Genomic DNA, 9,039 nt, shown 5'->3' on the forward strand with positions numbered 1-9,039 from the left:
GTTATTGGACAGATGAAAACATAGATTTAGCATACCTAGGAATTGGTTTATTAGGAGCTATCTGGAAACCAGTATAAAGACACAAAAAACTGCTTTCTGGTTTGTCTAAGAAAACATCCTGATGGTGGGGCCCGTAACACCATGTCTTTTGATTGGTGTGACTAGGTATTAGTGTTGTAGAATGAGCTGCTCAAAGGTTTTTCTAAGAAAGAACCTAGATCTCTATCCTTCCATCTACTCCATGGAGTCTGTATACAAGGTAGTACCCTTATGTTTCTGAGGAGTGGAAGGATTGTTTTACATTTGCTGCTTTTTGTGCTCAGTGTAACATTTGTTAGTGATATTACTTGCCACCAGTCTGGACTGATGAAATTAATATGTCCCAAACCACCTCATGTGAAGGGAGACAAGGATATCTTTTCTAAGAAATGGTGTTACAGTTTGTGTGGATTTGAGCACAGATGTAGCCTTCCGGATGTTAGAAAAGTTGGGGCTCTTCCTGTGCTACTGCTGTAGAGACAGAGGAGCTAGCAGTTCCCCGTGGTGAAGAGGGATGTAGGATTGGATCTTGAGTTACAGAAAAGGCCAAGCTGGCTAAGTTGTTGCTGTGTTTGTGCTTTAAGTAATTTCTGTTAGATACGGCATGGCTGACTACTTTTCCCCTCTTTATCAGCAGCTTATTGGAACTTGCTCCTTTCTTTGCTTTCAGGCAGGTTCTGGGAAAACAAAACAAAACAAAAATCACCTAGTGATGGTTGTCAAATATATTAATGGTATATATCAGATTGTCCTTTCTAACATGGCCTGAGATCTCTGTAGTTTGAGGAGCTATCTGCAACTTTATTTCGTGAAGTCTGGAGTGATAAGATTCCCTCCCCTTGTTACTGGATAACACCAAGCTGCATTACATTTTGTGGTCTACCACTGTTTGAAAGTCCTCCTCAGACCTGGAAACAGGTTCTGTATTAAAGCATGGGGGTGCTAACTCCGAACTTATTTTTACCAGTTAGAGTATGCTTTTCTTTATATTATTGGTGTGTTGAAATCTTTCAGTCATTACTCATACAAGTATTTCTTACTTAACAATAAATCTACTTCTTCTTTAAACAAACAAACAAACCAACCCCTCCTTGAAATATATTTGACTGTGTTTACAAATGTACCTCATACCCAGAAAGGTTCCTCTCAGGTGCCTGAATTGACTTATTACATTGTGTCTGAGGCTAATGCAAGGTCTTAAGCTGGATGCTGCAGTCAATCATTTCTAAACTTAGCTTTATTATGTTAATGTACATTTGGTTTTATTCAACCTGTGTTGACAGTGTCTCACACATATGTAGCTGCTTATCTTGAAACTGACAGTACAGATGGTTTTCCTGCTCAAAGACAGTGTTTGACAGTGCATGCTGTATATCTCACTGATGAGAGAGGCAAGAGCAAAAGCTCTATCTTTCAGCAGCTTCGTAGTTATTAAAATTTATAGCTATGTTAGCTATAAAGGAAATAGCTTCCAGGTAGGCAGCTGTGTTTCAGATAACTCTTTGTAGTTGGAAAAAAGATAAAGAGAAAAGAAGCAGTGAGATTAGGATGGATATACATTTCCTGGATAGCTGGAATGGTGTCTGGCTGTTCATTGAGGAGCAGAGGAAAAAAAAAGATAAAATAAGAAACAGGAGAAAACAGCCACAAATTTTGTAAAATATACTCTTGTAGTACACAAATATATGGAGGGCTGGTTGTAGCATAGAAAGGTCAAATGGCTGAGTGCTTTTCTGTTACCTTTTGCAGTTTATTATACCATATTCGCATTTTCTGTTTTCTTGTCAAATTCTGAATTTTAAAGCTGTCCCTACCAGGTGACAGTTTACTTCCATGAGAGTGTGTCTGTGTATGTGGAGACACCATTGCTATTACAAATTTAGTCTCTAGAAATACAAAGCTATCACACAGAACTTCATTATGGAACTATTTTATGGAAATTGGAATCTTGGTGCTTAAAGGTTAAATGGTTAGGGGATAATGGAGCATTGATTTAAATTTATTTTTCTTTCCAAGTATATTTGAAGTTGTATTTCAACATCCAATACAGTTTGCTCAGAACCATTGCTCCAGTTGTGAGAGACTTGCAAATGACAGCAATGCTTTCCCTTTCTCAAGCAGTAAGTTGTGCTGGGAAACAGGAAGGGACCTGGTAGATACTTCGGTTAATGATTGTTCTTTGCACTCCTGGTTATTAGGCAAGGCTTCATACAGGTTAACTTGAGGCACAGGAGAAATATCATTCCTCTCCTTGTTTGGTAAATAAAATATGAGAGACTGTGCAAGATCATTTCTTTTTAATGTGAGACTAACAACCAGGTTTTTTTCAACACAGAATCCCAAATGTGGCAGGCTAGACTCCCTGCCTTCTATAATGCGCTGTCTGTAATGCACTAGAATAAACAACCTCCAGAGGCTTGAGTAGGATGCAACATTCCTGGTTTATAATGTTTTCCTGCTGGATGGCAAAAATCATGCTAATGGCCAGTGAATCATATCTTACTCATAACCAGTGAGTAGTCCAACTATAAGATAACAGTCTACTAGTGCTATGAGTTAGTCTGTTAGGGTGGCTGTTGCAAGTCTATACTTGTATTCAAACCTGTGGGGAATTTATGTTAGATCAGAAATAATGAAATTATCTTTAAAAAACCCTATAAATAGAAAAGGTATTGACTAGAGGTTTGTTGTTTTTTTGTTTTTGTTTTTTTTTTTTTTTACAAGACCACTCTTTACTGTAATACTAGATTGATAGTGTATCTAGTAGAGCTTTAAAAAAATCAACATATAACACTTAATATGCTAGAGTGGGATGGAAGACAGTTCATCATAAAGATTTTGCGTAAATGGTGGTAATTAGTGTTGTCTTGACACGATATCAGTTGCAGCATTTCTAATTTCTGCCTGTCTACCTTGCAGCTTTAAAAATTTACTATATTTTTTAATACATAGTAAGTATTTTGTTATAGTACACATACCTTGAGGTTATGAGGACATTAAAAATTTAAAAAGTAAGATTAACATGGAGGGCTCTGTGTGTTTAAGTTGTGGACATTACTTACAGCCTTAAGATTTGTAATTGATTATGTCATCTTCTTCTGCAGAGATGAGAAGAGCAACAAGGAAATACAGAATCTGCCTTCAAAACTCTTGACACTTTACTCAGATCTTTTGGGTTTGGAATTCACATAGCAGACTGTTTTCTCTGAACTCAACTATCCTTGATATTAATCTTGGCAATTCTTCAGAAAGTTAAAATCTTCCTTAATTACGAAATCACTGATAGGCAGGTGATTGCTATAGTAAGTAGTTTCAGATATGCTTAAAGATGTCATATGAATGTTACACATTGCCGTGTTTCACTCGGTTACATCTCCAAACTTCACTGTGTAAATATTAGAAGCAGGATTTTATTCAATAAAACATATTATGCACATATTGTCTCTTGGTTTTGTTATTCTTTTGGGAAAACCCAAAGAAGTTATTTGAATGTGACTGTATTTTCAACAAAATAAACCTTAACCAGACCAACTTGTGCTTCTGGTCTGACTGAGACCTCCTTTAACCAGTGTCATTAGTTGTCTTTCAGTTGAGTGGTTTCATGTAAAATAGTCCCAAATACTGATTTTTCTTTCTGCAAGGGGAGTGAGAACTCCTTGGGAAGGGAGGAGAGATTTATTTTTTTGCTTTGTTGCTACAGGTGAGAGGCTTTATTGGTACATCTTTGCTGCAATATCTTTGTTTAATTATTAGATCTGGAATGTGTCTGCTGGTAAGCAGTTGTGCAAAATGTGCCAATTTGTCAAGAAAAGGTCACAGTACCGTGACATATTCATTCCAGTGGTGGGAGAGAGGCAGCACACATAACATTTTCTGTTGATGAAGACACAGAAGTACAAAATTACCAAAAAGACTCTACTATAAAATTAAGCCTGAATTTTTCCTGTGCTAATACAAAAGGCGCTGAACATCCCTAAGTGCAAAGAAGAGCCTAGCCTTTCAGACTGAGCGCTTCTGAGCTCAGTGGAGGTTTGCTTAATTTTTAATAATGCCCTTCTTTTCCATATGACAAGCCAAGGACACAGCAAAGATGTTGTGAAAATTATCCTCTCTTGTCCTACATTCCAGGACTGCTCAAAGGGCAGCAGATCTTCTTCCAGCACAGTAGTTTCAGAGCTTATTACTGAATTCCTTTGCTACCAGCTCTGCTCATTTTTCCACCACCTAAATTAAGTGTGAATTCAGCAGTTCCTAGTCTTTTTGGTTGCTTTGCTCTCTGAACAAATCAATCTCATGCTGCATTGCTTCTTATTATATGGTTGAAGGAGGGGAGGGGTTGGAAAGATGTATGCCAGTAGCCAGTTAACCACATTATTATTCAGGAGGATCTTTCAAGGGAGAAAGAAGAAAGCCTTTGTACACAAACCCGCTCAGAGAAGTCCTCAAGGCGACGGCTCAAACACACCAGGGAGGAAGCTCAGGAGGATAGTTTTACTCTGAATGTCAGCAGATATGCCCCCCATCATGCCCCTCCATCACCCCTTCTGATGATCAGGGAAGTTGTTAATTGAGCAGATCCACTGAAATCCAAGGGAAATCTGGCCTTTGGAACAACGTCCTTGATTATGGGTGCCAAAGTGCATGTGCCCACATCTCAAAGTGGTGTGCTTCTCAGGGCTCCTAGGCAACTCATCTCAGTCTCCCAAACCTCTGGAGCAATCCTTGTAGTGTGGTTTGTTGTTTGTAATGTGGGGTGATGCTTGCCCTCCAGCAGAACTCAGTTCAGAAAGCCACATTCAAAGGACTTGTACAGATGGAAGGTGCTAAATTTTAATATTTTTCAGGTCCTACTACCATTTCTTGTAAGACTCTATGTTCATAGTTCATACATTCCCTATAGAATCCCGCAACTGATAATGAAGCTATTTGTTAAGGTTTCTAATCGAAATGACATTATTAATCAAGTCTTCTGTCTGTAAGTCTCCTGTAAATATCATGTATAGAGTTTGTCTATTGTTTTAAAGAAAATGGTTGCATTTTATGTTTTATATTTTTTCTGCTGGATGGAAACTATTTTGGTTTTATGAAGAAAAATGGTTTTAAAATTTATTTTTCTCTTTGTAGAAAATCAATAGATATTTTAGTAACTGCCTTCTAAAAATGTACTGTTGTTATATTTCAAAGCATATAAAATAGATAGTTATAGTACTGCCATAGTAAAATGTGCTGTGGTAATTAATAGCCTTAATACTCTATACCTTTTATTTGCTGTTTTCCTAGATAAAAGCAGTTTGTAATTTAGTGCAGAGCTCAAGTTCAAGTTGTGTGTATGGAAATACAGAATAATACATTTCTTAATAAACATGTAGAAAATATTTGCTCTTAATGTGGGCTACTACAGTCTAGTTGAGGGACAGGTTTTGTATTTTCAGTGAGTGATGATGTGTCATTTTTTAATAGTATAAAAAAAATGTTCCTTTCTCCTCCGTTTTGGATAATAGAATGTTTTTTACCTGGCAAAGACAATTAATGTTCCAAAATAGGTGCTGCTCCGAAAAGCCTGCCTAGATGGCAGTATCCACTCATGTAACCTGTGCTCAAGGATGGCAGCTGTTTAAATTGCGTGTTATGGCAAAATGACCTATAGTTCTAAACTGGACAGGAAGGTGTATGCTGCCACATACAAATAACTGTTTCTCATTAAATTCCTTAATAATAAAATCCAAAGACAAGTCATATTTTCTGCATTTTAACTACTTAGGTCTCTTAATTAGATTAATTAGATTGTGCAAAAAATGTGTGGAGGAATATTCTCAGATTTAACCTGGGCAGTGGTTATTTCACTCTAAGTAACTCCTTCTAAAGCAAAGAATTGTGTCAGTACTCCTTGCTCATGGCCCAGAAAATTAGTAATCTGTCTACTCATACTCATTTACCACTAATTGCTGGAAATACTTATGGTACATAGTTTAATGCTGAATCTGGAGCCAGCAGATTGGAATTTTAGAAAGACAGACACAGCCTTCATGGGATCCCAGATTTATTAACTGGAGATGAAAGACTTGTATACTCTTCTTTCTCCTGTCATCTAGCTAAGTTAAGACTGTAGCGCCCTAACAACCTCATTGTAATAAACAGTGCACCAATTAATAAAAATTGGATTTAAATCATTAGAGCTATTCTCCCCCGTGGAAGTGCACGTGTTCCTAAGAGGATTAGCCAGTAGTACATTCTCACTGCAGTAGCCAGGAGCCTTGACACAATGACCTTCCACTCCTACGGTCTGATAATCAATTCTGAGCTCAGGAATCCTTTCAGACAGCTCCCTTGCTCCCATAGCTAAAAGAAAAAAAAAAAAAAAAAAAAAAGGTGTTCCCAGTGCACTGATATATTGCAGAAGCTCTGTTCTAGCCACGTAACTTCAGAGGCAGCAACTGAAAGGAATCCATTCAGCAAGCTGGCAGAGATTGTTATCACAGCAGCTCATGGGGTTCAGTGAGCATTATATGTTCATAACAAAATAAGCTGACACAGTCTGTAAGCTCCGCCAGATTTCAGTAGACTCAAAATAAGGATGCAGTTCTTTTGTAGCTCTTGCTGCTTAGCTGCTCTGCAAGATACATGTTTGTTAGATATGGGAGACGTACATCTGACTTCAGTATAAACAAGATTTTTAGAACTTAATTCGGTTGCTTGTGCTTTGGCATCATTCACCATTTGAGACACCCTGGGGTATCCTGCGTGGTCTCCACATCTCCAGCTGCTGCTTCCATGGGTCCTATGTGATAATCTGCCAACCCTGTGTGTATCTTGGGTGCATTAAGGCATCTCAAATGGCACTAGATGCCTGTGTTCAGGCATCTAAATGGAGCCCTTTGTTTTCTGGAGCTTGGATAGCTGATGTCTGACTATTTTTCTGTGAGCTTGCATAAAATGCTAGCACTGAGATTGGTGTGCCTCAGTTTTCAAAATAAATTGCTCAAATCCCCAGTAAGTACATAAGGTGGGATACATGACCATGTGTGTGTGAAAGAAAGGATTGTCTACTGGGTGATGGGATGCTGAACTGGGCAGTAAGTTCCTTGAGGTGAATAATTTTGAGCAAAACCCCAGCATTATAAATGTCCCCTGGGCAGAGTTGGTTGCTGCAGCTCACAAAGTTTCTGATAAATATCTGAAGGTAGTGTATGGGCAGGACCTGTTCAGGTTCAGCAAAGCCATGAGCGACAGTGGTGAGTTAATGGGAGATGAGGGAGCTGCGGTCAGTCCCCTTGCTTCCTGCAGGAGCTGTGTGTGGGATTCAGCTCAGGATTAAGCCACCTAAATTTAAGTGTCAAGATATAGGTGTATATGGCCAAGCAGAGCAGTTGAGCTAGCTAGGAAGTACCTTTAGGGTAATCTGACTCATTCTGTGGGCTGAACTGAGTTTACTGACTGCCTCAGTTAAGTTGCCCATGCATCATCCCACATGAGATGCCATAAGGTATCCTGCCTGGCCTCTGGCTGCTAGTCTAGAAGGGTTCAAATCTCCCATCATATCTCAGTCATACCCACTAGCTCAGGTGTATCTCTTGCATGCCCTAAGGCACCCCAGGCATCGTTGCTGGATGGTTGTGTGGGTAACAGGACCTGATTCTCCAGTGACTGCAGCTGTCATGGGATCACAACCCAAATGTGGACTTCAGATGCTTAACTTCAGATAAAATTGCCCATTCCATGCTTTTGACGGAAGGGCGAGCAGAGAGGAAGCAAGTGAAGTGTTAGGTGGGTGCTGGGGCCATGCACTAACTGGTGCAAGAAGCTGGGAGAAGATGGTCTGTCCCTCAGTCCAACTGCTACAAGCAACAATGGCCTAACTCATACTTAGTATCATGTTAGTTGTCCCCAGACCTCTAACAGGAAGAACTAAGCTTCCTGAGTAACAAGACTGATTAATTTGATTATTAGCCTATTTCATATTACAAGTGTGATGCTGAATCAGCCCTGGCTTTGGGTTTATGTTACTTGCTTTGAAATGGTTTTATGATCTTCGGTTACATTTTTAAGCCCTATTTTTTTCTGTCTTGGAGGAAAATACGCCAAAATAATTGTACTACATTAAGAGTAGAAACTATGTTCTTGCTCATGTAGGTCTGTGGATAACCATTCTACAACTGACAGTAATGTGCCACCAAGTGTTTGAGAAGGACTCCCTGTTGATTCCTGCATCTAATTAATTACTTTTATATGATAATTAAATAATTCCTGTTTACTAGCACTCCCTTTGCTTGCTGAGCTGAGTACTTGCTGAAAACAGAAATTGTCTGAATTTATGATGCCTGGGGTTACAGTCCCTTTGCAGCATCTGTGAGCTCTGCCATGCCTGAGCCACAGCTAGTTCCAGTTTTGTGCGGTCTTGGGCAGTTCCTGAGGTAAGTGACCTGGGCTGCAGGCAGATGGCTTCTTTCCAGTGTTCCCACCACAGCCCTTGGTGGCACCCAGGTGTGATGAAGCAGCATGGACGAGCACAGTTGTTCTCCCTCTGGATGAAGCTGATGGCTAACTGCCACCATGAGTTCAGACTGCTCATGCCTGACCTGGACTTGGCCAGCCTTCCCCAGGAGGAACCTAGAGGACAAGGGAGATGGCGGCGGTGTGGGGCTGCTTGGGGGGCTGGCAGGGAGAACAGACCCCACTGCTGCCTCCACCTACCCACCCGCAGGGCAAAAAAAAACCCCCCCCCCGCAGGGCAGCCAGAGCCCAGTGCCTACAAACCCCATTTCTGGGCTTTCCAGACCCCTGCCACAAGACACATGGGTAGTAAAGCTGTTACACCCCTGTCCCCTCTGCAGCGCTGCCAGGTTCGGCTGTGCCGAGGACCTCGAGGCAGCCCTTGCCAAGAGTCCGACTGCTGGAGGACAACATGGGCGTGCGGAGCAACCGCCAGGATCCTGAGTACCTTCGGTTTGGCCTGGGGTGAGGGCAGGAGTGCTGGCAGGAACCCTGCCTCTGCCCGGGCTG

At 40.5% G+C, this 9,039-nt stretch overlaps 1 protein-coding gene across 1 annotated transcript in view; it reads left to right on the top strand.

The window, feature by feature from the left end:
• Positions 1-3,470, top strand: part of BCKDHB (branched chain keto acid dehydrogenase E1 subunit beta) — a gene marked incomplete at its 5' end in the record, with an annotated part of 103,234 nt that extends 99,764 nt beyond the window's left edge. Inside the window, one exon of the mRNA XM_010166682.1 lies at positions 3,144-3,470. The remainder of the gene's footprint in view (positions 1-3,143) is intronic.
• Between the last annotated feature and the right edge of the window lie 5,569 nt (positions 3,471-9,039).

This window comes from Antrostomus carolinensis, unplaced genomic scaffold (assembly GCF_000700745.2).
Source record: "Antrostomus carolinensis isolate BGI_N321 unplaced genomic scaffold, ASM70074v2 scaffold5754, whole genome shotgun sequence".
Lineage (NCBI taxonomy): Eukaryota > Metazoa > Chordata > Aves > Caprimulgiformes > Caprimulgidae > Antrostomus > Antrostomus carolinensis.